Source organism: Mirounga angustirostris, unplaced genomic scaffold (assembly GCF_029215605.1).
Source record: "Mirounga angustirostris isolate CCGP_5_RB_7025 unplaced genomic scaffold, mMirAng1.0.hap1 SCAF_42, whole genome shotgun sequence".
Lineage (NCBI taxonomy): Eukaryota > Metazoa > Chordata > Mammalia > Carnivora > Phocidae > Mirounga > Mirounga angustirostris.
The window spans coordinates 193693-208074 of record NW_026991750.1 but is presented as its reverse complement, the minus strand read 5'-3'; positions in this window follow the sequence as shown (position 1 = coordinate 208074).

The following is a 14382-nucleotide window of genomic DNA, read 5'->3' as shown; positions in this document are numbered from 1 at the left end:
AGTACTTGTGTTCCCTTGGAAAGGCTCCCCACTTCGTCTCTGTCTCAAGCTTTCCAAAGCCTACCCACATTTACATACTTCTCAAGCCTTTTAAACCAGTCCTTGTGCAGACTAAGACTGCTTACCTGCTGGACACACCTGTAAGATTTGCCACCTTCCTATGTCCAGAGTGAGAACCACAAGTCCTGCTCTGGATGCTTCAGAATCTAAACGTCAGGCCCCGTTTGGCTTTCCTCGACGGCCCAGGGGAGGATGTCTGAGCCTGTGTGTTCTAGGAAGCTGATGGAGGCCTTCTAGGGGAGAGGCCATTCTGCAGCCCAGAGAGTCTCCTTCATTCACACCTAAATCCCTTTAGCCTCAGGCAAAACCACAGGTGTGAGGAATATGGTCATGCTCAGAGATGGACCAGCTCCTTTCCCATACTTCGTGTGGTTCCAGAAGCAGGTAGTTCGGAAAATTTCTAACTGCTGTGTCTTAAGAATGTTGCTGAGTAGGAATAGGGGATGTGCGACCTTTTACTCTGTCTCCACTCTGTGGGTAATATTCCTGACCCTCACAGCAGAGGAGAAGCAGAACTTTCTTTCCAGCCTGAACCCAGTAAACATAGATGAGCAGGGGTCTGACTCAGGCCACAAGTTAGTTCTTCGTCCTGGTTCTAGTATCTCCAGTTCTTAAGACTCGGATCCCCTCACTGCTGAGAAGATTATGGCTCTCGTGACATGACGTGGTGTTAACATGGAGACCACAGTGACCTCAGGAACTCAAAATGGCGGCTCCCAATTGTGAGGCCCATTGGGAGTGGTGGCTGGGGTGCTCGTGGGTGTTTTATTCTGGTTTTATTGATGGTCTTTGTTTTCACGGATGAGGTCTCTGGCCTTTAAGACCATCGCCTAAACGGGGCGCCTGGGTGGCTCAGTCGTTAAGCGTCTGCCTTCGGCTCAGGTCATGATCCCAGGGTCCCGGGATCAAGCCCTGCATCGGGCTCCCTGCTCAGCGGGAAGCCTGCTTCTCCCTCTCCCACTCCCCCTGCTTGTGATCCCTCTCTCGCTGTGTCTCTCTCTGTCAAATAAATAAATAAAATCTTTAAAAAAAAAAGACCATCACCTTAATGTACAAGGCACTGTGGCTCTTCCTACCTCATCAAGCCAACCAGGTGGAGTCAGAGAGGGCCGTTGCTCAGGACCTCAATGAATTCAGCGTCTCTCGTGTCCATTGTTGAAAACTGGGTCGTTCACATTTAGGCAGCTCTCAGACATTTACTGTCTTCCCACTGCACAGAGGTGCTTTGCTTCCTCATCTCCCATCCAACATCGAAGTGTGAGGACCAGCCTGTGTTCCCTCAGAGTGGTCATGGATGTGTGGACGGAGAGGGTCTGTGGGAGTCTGGCTGATTCACTTCATAAGCCTTTCTTTGATTTTTTTTTTTTTTTTTAAGATTTTATTTATTTGAGAGAGAGAGAGCACGAGCTCTCTCTGCAGTGAATTAAGGTACAGCTGAAGTGCAGTCTCTCTTGTGTCCCTCTGGAACGTTAGGAAGACCTAGATGTGGGGCTCGATCCCAGGACCCCAGGATCATGACCTGAGCCAAAGGCAACACTTTGCCAACTGAGCCACCCAGCCGCCCCTGATTTTTTTTTTTTTTAAGATTTGGGTTTGTTTGTCATGTCCAAGCATGAAATGGCTTAGGGGTCTTTCTAGGTCTAGCTCAGTCCAAGAGCACCTGCCCAGTGGTTGCTGGAAGGCTGTGAAGCTGCCCAGCCACAGTATGGAAGTGTCTCTGCTAGAGGATTTTTGTCTCCCTGTAGAAGGTGACCTATTCAGATGGAAGTGGAAGGTAGGACCCTTCTGAAGCCATACCATGTACTTTTCAGGGCATCTCAGCCAACGTGGAGCCCTCTATCCCTAGAGGTATTAAGGCAGAGATTGGGCAGCTCTATCAGGTGCAGGAGAAATGTCGATTAAATTTCCTCTAAGGTTCTGGGAAACAGCAACATTTCAGTTAAGGATGTTTTTGTTGCTGTTGTTCGTTGCCTTTAATCTTGATTTGGATTAAGATCTCTAGCCTAAAATAGAGCTTTGGGGATTGGAATAATATGGCCTATTTTGAGAACAATTATAAATAGATTCATGATTACAGATTTAAAGGACCATAATTATAAGCTGTAACAGAGGCTAATCTATCCACACCTGTTCAAAGAGATGTAAAATTCATATTTAACCAGCTTATTTTAGTAGACAAAACCTTCCAAGCACAAAGTATAATCTGTTTGTCTCTGATCTCCTCTGTTCAGGCTCAGGGATATGGTGACACTTTCAGGCTGTGGAATTTTGGGTTCGGAAAACCAGCCTCCTTCTCAAATTTTCTCCCAGAAGCAGACTCACACTCTGTATGAACTTGTAGGACTCGTCTCATGACTCCTTGTACAAGGTTTTCTGTTAAGATGGTTTCAATTTATTTTTCTCACGTTAGTTCTTTTTTTTTTTTAAGATTTTATATATTTATTTATTTATTTGAGAGAGAGAGAATGAGAGATAGAGAGCAGGAGAGGGAAGAGGGTCAGAGGGAGAAGCAGACTCCCCGCCGAGCAGGGAGCCCGATGCGGGACTCAATCCGGGGACTCCAGGATCATGACCTGAGCCGAAGGCAGACGCTTAACACTGAGCCACCCAGGCGCCCTCTCACGTTAGTTCTTGCGAGAGTAAAGTTACCCAGTCAGGAGGGTCTTTTTTTTAAGACAGAAGTTGAAAGATGAAAAGAAGTACGCTTGGGGAGCCAGACCTGGTCACCTGGCGTTCGGGCAACCAGAACGTGGTTAATGAGCTGCCCAGCCTATGTTTTACCAGTAGTCTTTGGCTCTTCAAGATACCAAAGAGTCTTCTGAATTATCAAGAAAAAAATTTTGTTACGGGTAGTTTTCATGGTAAGTGGGTTTGGCTCTATTCTTACCGAAGAGTGGTGACCTACGTGTATGAAATTCAGACACTTGATGAACCAGATAAACCATTACTCCATCATATGGATTGGCCCAAAGCAAAAGAAGCATCCATAATTATCGTGGAGCTGTGTGATGGGATGTCATGCGTGGCCACATAAAAGCCACAAGAAAGAGCGAGAAGGGCCGTGGCTCCGTGTGGTCTGACACGAGTCCGTTCATTATTCATACAATCAAGAAAGAACCCGTTCCCACCCCTCTGAGGGCCAAGTCAGACCTGCCCCTATTGAGCCTCTGGAGCAGTGCCTGCTTTCTCTGCTGGACCCTCACGCTGCCTCCTGGGCTGTCTCTCCCCTGTGCTTTCTGTCTGCACTGGAAATGAAATCTACGGTGTGTTGTACTCGAGTTTTATTTCTCTCGTGGTGCTGATTGTTTTCCTGTCTGTAGCATCCTCCCTACTAACCTAGCAGTTTTTCCCTTTCTCCTGTCTCTTACAGGGATGTCATGTCCGCTTCTTAAAGGTAGTTCTTCCCCCACTCTGTCCTCTTCCATCTTCCCTGCCACAAAAACATTTTTGTGGCTGCCAAGCCTGAGCCTCCCAGCCATGCTCTCCGCTCTTAAGGATGCACTGTGTTTTCTGGTAGCTTGAACCTTCCGCCTACTCGTGTCCCCGTCTGTGCGCTCCCCTCCAAATGGCCACGGCCCTCCAGTGAGGAAAAAAACGCTCCGTATGCATCACCCAGAGAGCATACCCATCCTCCCCCGTCTCCAGATTAGGTCCATTTAAGATTATACAAAATAAGAAATAATTGAAATCTCCGATCAGTGATTAAAGATAAATTCAAGTCTGTTTTTAAAGCATCAAATGAACAGAAAGAGTGCATCTTTAAATTAACAGCACACATTTTCCTTTCCTTCTGCCAGTATATATCTCCAACCACATATTAAGACTCATTGTCAATTTTATGTAGACATCTACATGAGCATGCAAACAATATGGTGTACTTACAGTACGTGTGTGCCTTTATATGGAAGATGTAGTGTAATATATCATGGGGCTGAAATCATCAGATTTTCCTGATGTTCTTAATGCCTGGCTTAATACTTCTCACTATATTTCATTCCTTTTTTCATTTTTTAATTTTTTTCCCAAATCAATTGTTCATAACCTAATCAACCATTCTACCCCACCCCCAAACTGTCAAATGGAACTTTGCAAAGTGCATGTAAATTATTTCAAAAATCTCATCCATAATCCTTTCTGACAACACCAGTCTCTTTTGGGGAGCTGGTTAGAGTCGTGTACCAGCTGTGTCTTCAGTGTATTGTCTTTGTTAATAATTGAAATCCACTCTGGATCATAACAGCATATTCATATTGGAACCATCTGAAAAATTTAAACATTCAAATACTTGGGTGAAGAATTTGCAAGGGGAAATCCCACCCCCCGATCCTAAGCTAGAATCAACGTATGATACTCTTTTTAAAACACTGTACTAAGGAAAAGATCTAGTAAATAATGTTTTTCAAGTTTCTCTGGAGACTTGTATCTGACACTACAGATGTGTCCCCTCAGGGGCCACAAGAGATTAGTGACCCAGAGTTATTGAAAATAGGGGGAAAAAAAAAACTATTCTTTGAGGTTTCACAAGTCTTACAGAGTGTGGTGACTATCATGTGTGAAAACCTGCGTCTGTCAAGATTTCTTTTGTTGCCGCCCTCCTGTTGTTAGTCTTTTAAAACGCTGTCACACCATGCCATGTGTTCACTTTGGAGAAACATCTTCAGAAGTTGGCCATGGCCGGACACACTGAGCCACCCGGCGATTTCCTCCCTCAGAGTGAAAACATCCTCAGAGTGAGCAGACACCTCTTGATCATTCCAGGATGTGCAGACAGTTCCTGCATAAAAACAAACAAATCACCTGTCATACCCTGTTATTTCAGAGGACAGCTCTACTCTGACGAAGTAGATTCACACTTGGAGATTCAGGTCCTTACTGTGACCCGGATCTCTCTTGCCTGTGCAGTGTGTTTCTATCATTGTGATTAGGGTTTGTCGTCCCAGGGAGAAATAATATACATAGTATGGGGCTCTATTTCACAACGTGCAGAAGGAGCTGGGTGCTGGCACAAAGCTCAGATGGGGCTGGAAAGGGAAAGGGCCGGGGTGGGGGCGGGGAGAAGAAGAAAAAGGGGGAAGCCTTCACCTCCCTGGATCCCCTCCTGGCCGGTAAACCACGGCCCCTCCCACCTGCAGTGAGCGCTGTCCCATCTTCAGAAGGACTGCCATCCCTCCTGCCTGCTGGGCAGCACGGCTCCCACCTTGTCGCTGCAGGGACACAGCCCGGTGGAGAGGTTAAGCTCCAGGCTGCCTGGGTTCAAATCCCAGCTCTGCCACCTCCTAGCTATAAGGCCATGGGCCACTCAGCTCACCTCAGTTTCTCCATCTCTAAAATGGGGGCGATAAAAAATACCAGCCTCCTAGGGCTGCTGGGGGCACTGAACGAAGCAATATAAAACATGGACTGAACAGCACTTGGCTGGGCAAGGTGTTGCTGCTGCCATTATCCTCGGCACCCTCCCTCTGCCCGCCCCCAGGTACTGGGAAGAAGAAACATGGCTGTTTTCGGAGACGCCATTGCCAAGTTAAGACGAACCCTTCGTCATGTTCTCTGAGTCCCCCGCGGGCCCCGGGGTTGGGAGACCCAGTTGTGCCTTAGAAGCATAGCGCCCCCGACGCCCCCCAAGCCCCCCATGCCCCCTCGCATGCAGCAATGAAGGTCGTTGAGGAGCAGGGTCGGGAGGTGTCAGTGAAGCCTCTTGTCTTTGTGTTGGTGCTTTGTGTTGTTTCCTGTGCCTTCTGCTATGGGTCTTGGGACAAGAAACACAGGTGATGCCACCTGAAAATGTCACCTGTCTGTCAGATCTCCGCCCTGACCCAGGCAGTGAAAATGGAGTGCCATCACTCACACCTCTTTGCAGAGTGGCATTGCTTGCTTGCTCAGGAACTAATCTTCACTTTGTGGCTTTTTCTGAAAATAGACCTGTCATTCATCAGTCCGTGGCTGGCCCCCAGGGCCCATGTCTCTGTGTTGACACACTGGGAAGAAGCAGACAGGCAGGACAGTCCGTGACTCTCGCCAGTGGCCCTGGGTGGGCAGCCAGATCTGCACAGAGCTGGTGGCCCGGGTTGCAGGATGCAGCCATGGTCTCATCTCTCGCTAGGGGTATTCCTTTTGTAACCCACATTCCACCACCCCACCCCCCGCTCCCAGCCCAGGCCCCAGCAGCCTGTAAGTACTGGTAGGATCACAGTAATTGAAAGAAATTTAAATTTTACTAGCTCTTCCCAGCTTATTGACACAAGACCCCCATCCTCCTCCAGGCATCTGAGCCATACACACCCTCCCCCAAAGCTCCTCCTCCAGGGCCCCTCCTGCTCTGGAGACCAGCTCTTATAGCAAAGGTGCATGGACCGCTCGGCCATGTCCCCCTGAGGGCAGTGGGGACCACTCCCCACCCAGCTCATTTATGCCCCTTTGCTTCATCTGCTTGTTTCCTGTTGTAAGAATCTCTCTTCTGGTGGGACAGCAGCTGCTAAGCTCTGATGATGCTGCCATCCCTAGAGGAAGGGAGGTCTCCCCACTCAGGAGGAGGCAGGGAGTGTCAGTCCATTTTGCAGATGAAGAAGCTGAGGCCTCGGAGAAGTCAGCAGTGCCATAACTGGTATTCCAGCCCACGTCTGGTGGACATGCTCCTTGCCATTTGCTTCCCTGTCAGCCAGTTGCCCTGGGATGGGGGGAGGCAGATTGGGGGGACAGAGAGCAGCCCAGAGCAGTGCAGCTACCACCAGCCTGGGAAGCAGGTGTCCCACTGAGCTATAATTAGGTCCTTCTGTTTTTAAAAACGGGTGTGGTTTTAAAACGCTCAGTGAAGATACGGTGAAATCAATGGTTGTGGAAATTTGGTGCTAAATTTAATTGCATTCAACCCCACTTTCAAAATGCTGCTGTCAATTAGAGACGATTTAGAATTAAAAAAAAAAAATTGAGTAATTGAGCAAACGTATCTAGTATTTTGGGGGGAAGGATACCTTTGTTTGTCTATGTTGACTTCCATGAGGATGCAGGGTCAAGCCTCCTTTGCCAGGTGCCCAGTCCTGCTCACCTCTCCGGCAGCCGCTGGACAGGGGTGGAAGGAAGGGTCTGGAACTTTCCCCAGGGCTGTAGGCTTTATTGCCAGTTATGGTTTGGTTGAGGGTTTTTGGTTTTGTTTTTGTTTTTCAGTTGATTTCAGGAGCTGCTGTTCTGTGATCATTTAGCTCCACTTCCATTTCCCCAGTGGGCTTTTTCATTGAATTTCCCAGATTGTTTCTACCTTTCAGATAAACACAGAGGCTCCCCCGGGCCACTCCCTGTTCCCTCGCAGCCCTCCCTGCCTCCTTTTCCCTGCTTCTTGCCAAGTCTGAGCTCAGTCGAAGGGCTGGGGGGAGATTCAGGAATCCTAGGTCTAGAACCGTTGAGATGTTGTTTTCAAGACATGAAGCATGCAGAGACTAAAACATACTTCTGGCCCATACTATGGGCATTTTTCAGAGGCCTGGCTTTCATGTTAGAGATGTAGAGTCATCTGTAAAGGTAGAGCTGGGAAGATACAATCTGTGTCTCCTTTGAGCATTTGTCAGAGTTTTACCTCTGCAGGGTGGACTAGGAACCTTAGGCATATCTCTACTAAAAGATCCCAATCCAAATGCAATGGCTCTGGAAAATAAAACACCACAAGAGGGCAGTCAAGACTTGCAAATAAAAGATTTCCAGGAAAAGTTGCACACAGAAGATCCTTAGGAACTTGTGACTCTTATCTCTTTACGTTTTTGATGGACCAGAAGATGGGATCACCACTTTACATTCCCAGTTGTTACTTGGTTTTATGGAATGACAAGGTGCCAAGAAGGCAAGACGTCCAGGCTTTCTCTAGGTCTGAGGGACTCCTGTGGTCTGTTCTGGCCTGCCTGGGCCCCAGCCCATTCACATCCACCCTGCTTTCTTAGCAGCAGAGACCTCCCCACTTCTAAGCAATTGAGCCGACTGTCCGTAAAACCATTGACTTTGACAGCTTCCAGGAGTTTCCGGGCTCCTGACCCTGCCACAGCTGACTCATGCAGCCAGGGCAGTATTAACCCCAAAGGGGGACATTCCAGGCAGCAGAAGGATTAGAGGTTTCACAAAAGCACTAAGTAACCAAGAGCATTCTAACCGTACTATGCCTTGGCCACGTCCCCTCACACGGTGCCTTCCGGAAGGCTCCAGACCAATGTGTGCCGTCGGCCCCCTGGCGAGAGACCGTCTTTTTTTGGCAAAGGGAAGAATTGAGGGCAAGTTTTTGGACCTCGGATCCTCACCAAAGTCTGGAGTCTCAGCAGCGGGGGGAGGACTGAGGGCAGTAGCCTTCCCAGGATCGGTTCATCAGGCGAGACAAGTGCTTCAGCCTGATACCCGTGGATACCCCTGATACCCGAGACAGCAGTTAGGGGACAGAGCTGGGAAATGAGGGAGAACGAGGCTGGCTGTAAAGGTCCTAGGGGTGTGTGATACTCAGGACAGAAAGAACCAAGCACTTTGCCTTTCCCACGTTGGGCCTAGTGCGGATGTTTCTCCGGAGACGGCGGCTCGGTTGCCATGACAACAGGCCAGCCGGCTCCCTGTGAATTCGTTCAGCAGTGGTGACAGCCTAAGTGGATGTGCCCATAAAAATATTTCTTATTAAGAAAATGACTCAATGTGGTTTCCCTTACATTTCTGCCCTACCGAATAAGCACTTCCTTCGGCACGTTGTGTGTCTGCACAACGGCGTGTCCCTGTCCCAGTTAGCACATCGGGCACCGTGGAAGAGAGTGGGTCGTTCACGTGCATTTGAGGTTCTTCATTGTTGCCGTTCTGGTGGGTTAACAAGGAGACACAGGCGTGCTGTTTACATCTAACCACAGTGATACAGGGCGAGGGTAGGCAAATGGCAGCCCACAGGCCAAAATCCAGCTACTGCGGGTTTTTGTAAATAAGATTTTATTGGAACGTAGCCACGCTCCTTCACTCACCCGTGTGACTTTCACACTCCAATGGTAGAATTGGGTTGTTAAAACAGAGACCGTCTTTGGCTGACAAAGCTGAATATTACCCATCCCTTTACAGAAGACATTGGCCTACCCTTGCTACAGGAGGATGAGCACTGGATTCAAAGATCAGAGGTCTGGATTCAGAGCCCAGGGACGAAGACGGAGTTAGACACGTCAGTTAGCCAGTTGCCACGTCTGTAATGTGGGTGACCTGGGTTAGCTTATCTCCAGCTTCCTTCTAAATACAAAAAGCTCTGTCACTCTTGTGCTGTTGGTCCAACATTACATCTCAGGGGAACGATCCTCAGCCAGATGATCCGGGGTCCTCTTTCAAGGACCAGTATCGAGGAAAGTAACATCCTTCTCTTTCCCCCTACCCCTGCCCCCAGTACTGTCTCAGTGGCTCAGTAGCCATGGGTAGTGGAGTTAGCTCTCTAGACCTCCGTGTCTTCACCTAACCAAAGGCAGGGCAGACCTTCCCAAGGACCCTTCTGCTGCTGACAGTCCCTGGGTCTGAGAACTCCTTGCAGAAGAATGAATGATGCACACCTATGATTTGCCAGCCACCTCTGATCCCCAGTGCCAGGAGAAAACTTGTCAGCAGGTGTTGGCATACGAGAGGAATCATCTAGCCACATGCCTCCAGGTTATAGTTGTAGGTTGGATTACCGAATCTGAAGGGGGGTGTAAAAAAAAAAAAATGTACTTATCAGATATTCCTACTATGAAATCAGACACAAGACCTGAAAGAAACCAAGATCCTGCCTTCAGGAATCAGGCTGTCTTGACTCTTTGGGTTCCCCTTTTCTGTCCCACATTCATGGTCAGATTAAAGCACCTGGCCTTGGGTACCAACCTTTGCCATGTCCCTCTTGACTCGGCCAGATCCACATCAGGAATCCATCCTAGGGAGACCGGGGATGTGCACGGAAATTTGGAATACAAAATTGTTCATCTGTGTGTTATTGAAAACTGAAAATTGGAATCAGTGTAGCTGTCCAACAATAGGGGAAAGGCTAAATACACTGTGGTAGAGCCACACTGCGGGGTATGATGCAGTCACTAAAATCATGTGGCGGCAGAGTGCCTCCCAAGAAAAAGTTTACAACTTTTATACTTAGTATACATACTAAGGCATAAAGCAGGTTGCAAACAGTGTAATTCTGTTTATGTCAAAGAAGAAAACGTGAAAACCTTTAGAAGGATATACAGCAAAACGTTAACAGTGATTCTCTCTGGGCGTTGAAACTATGGGTATTTTAAGTTGTCTTATTTATTTATTTATTATTTATTTATTTATTTATCCACCCATGCCTATGAAATGTACTACTATGCTCACAAGAAGCAGCATTGTTGTAGAAATTCTTTAAAGGCAGTAACTCTGCCTTTTAAAAAAGCTTGTATGAGAAGTAATTGTCTTTCCCGGTGCACACGTGCATCCATAAAAGGATTCGAGGAGCACCATGCCCCAGACTCTCCCCTGGGCCCTGGACATACGTCAGTGAGCAGAACAGATAAGGCCCCTATGCTCCTTGCCATGGAGAGAGACAGGGAAATAGATGATAGTGAGAATCCACGCCACGGGAAGGGGAGGACAGGGTGCCCTGTTGAAGCCTCAGTGTTAAAGCATCTCCCAAGCAGAGATGGGAGGGTGTCTTGTTCCTGTCTGGGTCAGAGGGAGCAGAGAGTGCAAAGGCCCTCAGAAGGCAAGCATGCTTGACATGTTCCAGAAGACAAAAAATTATTTAGCCAGAGAACAGCAGGCGTTTTATTTACTCTGTGTTACCCAGGAGCCTGGGGTGCCCATGAGGTCCCATCATCTTAACCTGTTGCCTGGTTACTGAGTAGGGAGTAATAGATGTCGTGACTCAGGGCTGTTAGAAATACACTGGCCATATTCCGTTAACAGTATCATTGAAAAGGCTTTCAGTTCCCTTGTGGTTTTCTCCTGAAACCACTTGATTTAACGAATGTTGCAGTGGGTGCAGGTGAATATGTCACCTTAGGGCTAAGACGCGATGCTAAGGTCCTTGGTTATATATAGCAGAGATAGACCTGTTTATGGAACAGCACCAGAACGCCATCAGTCCTACACTGTCAAAATTGTTCGGAGAAGCCCTGAATACAGGGCATTTTCGTTGTAGAGAAGAGATTATGGAAGAAATCCACAATTATTCATTTGCTCCTATAGTTGGTCATTGTTGATGTGTCTGCCCTTGGAATCTTAGAAGTAGAAACGTCTATTGTCAGATTCCTCTCTTTACACCTTGCAAAACATCTTTGATAAATATATTCATCAAAGCCATATTTTCTGTTCTGCTGGGAGATATTATTGAAGACACAGTCACAAAATAGGTACAAATGGACACATTTACAATGGAATAAGTTGAAGCATTACAGCATACTTCGGAGGGTTACCCAGAGGCTCCATAATTATAGAATAGATCCACTGGGAGACCTGGAATTATGGTTAACTCTCTACTTCCTTACTGTAGAGAAACCTTTAGGCTTGGATTCCTACTGAGGTTAAGTTAGCACCTCTTGGAAGGATTGCTAGTCAAGGTGTTACTGTATTGGGGGCTGGTTTTTGTGACTGTACACTTCCCCATGTCTTTATTGTCTGTCTGTTTTCCCACATACCAAAGCTAGAGCATAATCATTATACAAAATTCACAGACTGCAGACTGTCTATGGTATTATGTTAAACTGATTGGAATTGGCAGTACTACAGGTCAGATCATCCCAGCTCAGCAGCAGCAAATGGTCCAGCCTAATAGAGAGTTGACATCTGTTGCAATCCTATCCCTCATAGACACCCAGCGCCATAGTTTTCATTTGAAACCTACCCGCCTAATAATGAGCTGCATGTGGATAGCCTCTGAACACACACACAGACAGCTCCTGAGACAAAGGTGTTTAACACACATCCACACTTCAACCCCAACCTGGGAGAATTTGGATTTGCAATAGTCAGATTCACTTTGTATGATGTGCTTTACAGAAACTCACCAAGGGAGTCCTTGAAATTTGTGAACACCTTCGATGATTGCAGACTCTTAGGACTTTGGGAGAATGTATCTGGGTCATAAAATGAGATGCGTGTTGGTTATTAGGAAATTTTCCAATGGGGAGAGCACCCTAAGTCAAGGTCTTTTCCTGCACGGTCCTAGCCCCTGAGGGAGCTACGGAAGATGCTCCAGAAATCGGAGAGCAGCTAGAGCTGAGACCCAGTTCCTCTCCTACCTCACCGGGAGGGCACGGAAGCGGGGAAGCCCACAGGGGATCTGCCTCGGCCTCCCCACGGGTCCTGAGCTCCTGCAGAGCCTGTCTGCAGGCTTGACACATATCCATAATCACAGGACCGTGAGTCAGCCTGGCAGAACCCTGACCCAGGTGACTTGCAGCTGCTCACAGAGGCCTTCAATCCATAGGCAGGGAGCAGGTGGAGGCCAAGAGCCTGAGGGAAGTACACCTTCTCCTTCCTGGGGCAAAGAAAAGAAGACCCCGGTAAAGGATGTGATGGGAGGCTCTGCGCTGGGGGCTCTTACAAAGGATTCCTCATTTCAGCTTCAGCATAGCCCAGGGATACAGAGGTCTTGGTACTACTATATTATGGATGAGCAATCTGACGCTGAGAGAGGCCATATCATCTGCCCAGAGTCACACAGCAAAAATGGGTAAAGCCAGGATTTGATCTAAACTCTCTGGAACCAAAGTCTGGGGCTCTTTCCAGAACTTGCCATTGATTTTATATGATAATTGAAGATTGTTGAAGGTAGAAAAGGTCCCAGGGACTCTGAAGGGACTTTGAACTTGGAGAAACATTCTGACTTCGACTAGCACATCTGAAACGTGCACAGGACTCACTTGAGGATCTTGTTAAAACTGCATGTTCCCGTTCCGTAGATCTGGGGTGGGGCCCAGGAATCTGCATTCCTGACCAGCCTCCAGGCAGTGCTGCTACAGCTGATCCACAAACCACACGTTGAATAACAGGGACATAGACCACAGTACCTTTTAACTGCAGGTTCTCCAGAGGAAAGGCTACATCGTATTGATCTGATTTCCCCAGCATCTGGCCCAGTGTTTGGGGCACGACAGACACACAGATATCTGTGGAATAAGTGGTGAAATGGTCTAAATTTACCCACAAGGACCCATGAGTTGAATCAAAATGTGTCCTGAGCAAGAACTCAAGATTTGGGATTTATCAGCAAGGAGCATGACCAGCAGGCTCATATGTGCTTCCAGCTCCAGCCCCAGTCAGTTCTCTGCTCCCTCCTCTGATGCCAGGCTTCGGGAGACATTCTGCCTCTCCTCTCCGGGTGTGAATTCCCCTTTGTGCACACAGCCCAGGAGGGCGTCTGGCCGTGCAGGGCGTGTCTGCATTGCTAAAGGAAATGTTGACCTGCTTATTCTGAGGCCTCCTTGGGTCTGCTGAAATTTCTGCAGTTAGGCCATCGGCTTCAGCTTTATCCCTGGACATATATTAATTTTATTTGCACTCCTGGTGAAGTCTGAATTACATTCATGACAACCAGTTATGCCAACAATACACAAGCTGAGAAGGGAGGGCTCTATCCTGCCAGGAGACCCGTTGCCAAACAACCCACTCAAAAGCTCAGAGAAAGGAACCGTCAATGCAAAGCCTCACTGTTGGTCTTCCGTGGATTCCAGTGAAGTCCAGGGCAATCAGGACTTCTCACCGGAGGAATGTCCTTTCAGAGAAACTTCTGAGTTTCAGCTCACTGGCCCAGCTAACTAGTCTAGCGTGGCCTCTGGGGAGGGTCACTGTGTGGCCAACCTCCCTAAAGGCAGAGATGCCCTCACAGCCTTTGTCTGTGGCTGTCCCAGCATGACCGGTAATTGCTTGAGGGAAGGAGTTCCGATTATATTTGAACATCCAAATGCACATTGTCCAGGGGCCACCCTCTGAAATGACATACCTGGTAACAGCCACTTTTCTGTATTAACGTTGGGCAGATGGCTGGCTGGTATTGGCTACCAGCTGACTGTACCATTCGTGATTTGGCCTCTTCAAATTCTGTTGTAGGACTTAATGAAGACATATGATTTTGAATGAATGAATGAGTCAATCAATCAATGAGATATTCAGTGAATGTGCAGTTATGTACCCAGCACAGTGCTTGACCTAAAGACACAAAGTAAGGACCATCTTACTCTGCCTTCCAGGACCTCACAGTCTAATGAGAAAGATCAGCAAATCCTCAGAAAATGTTCATCTGTTGGTTTAGGTTCCCCAGATCAGTCAACTCTGCCACAGGGTTTTGAGAGCAAGGAGTTCATTCGAGAAGTGATCCCAAAAGACCTGGGC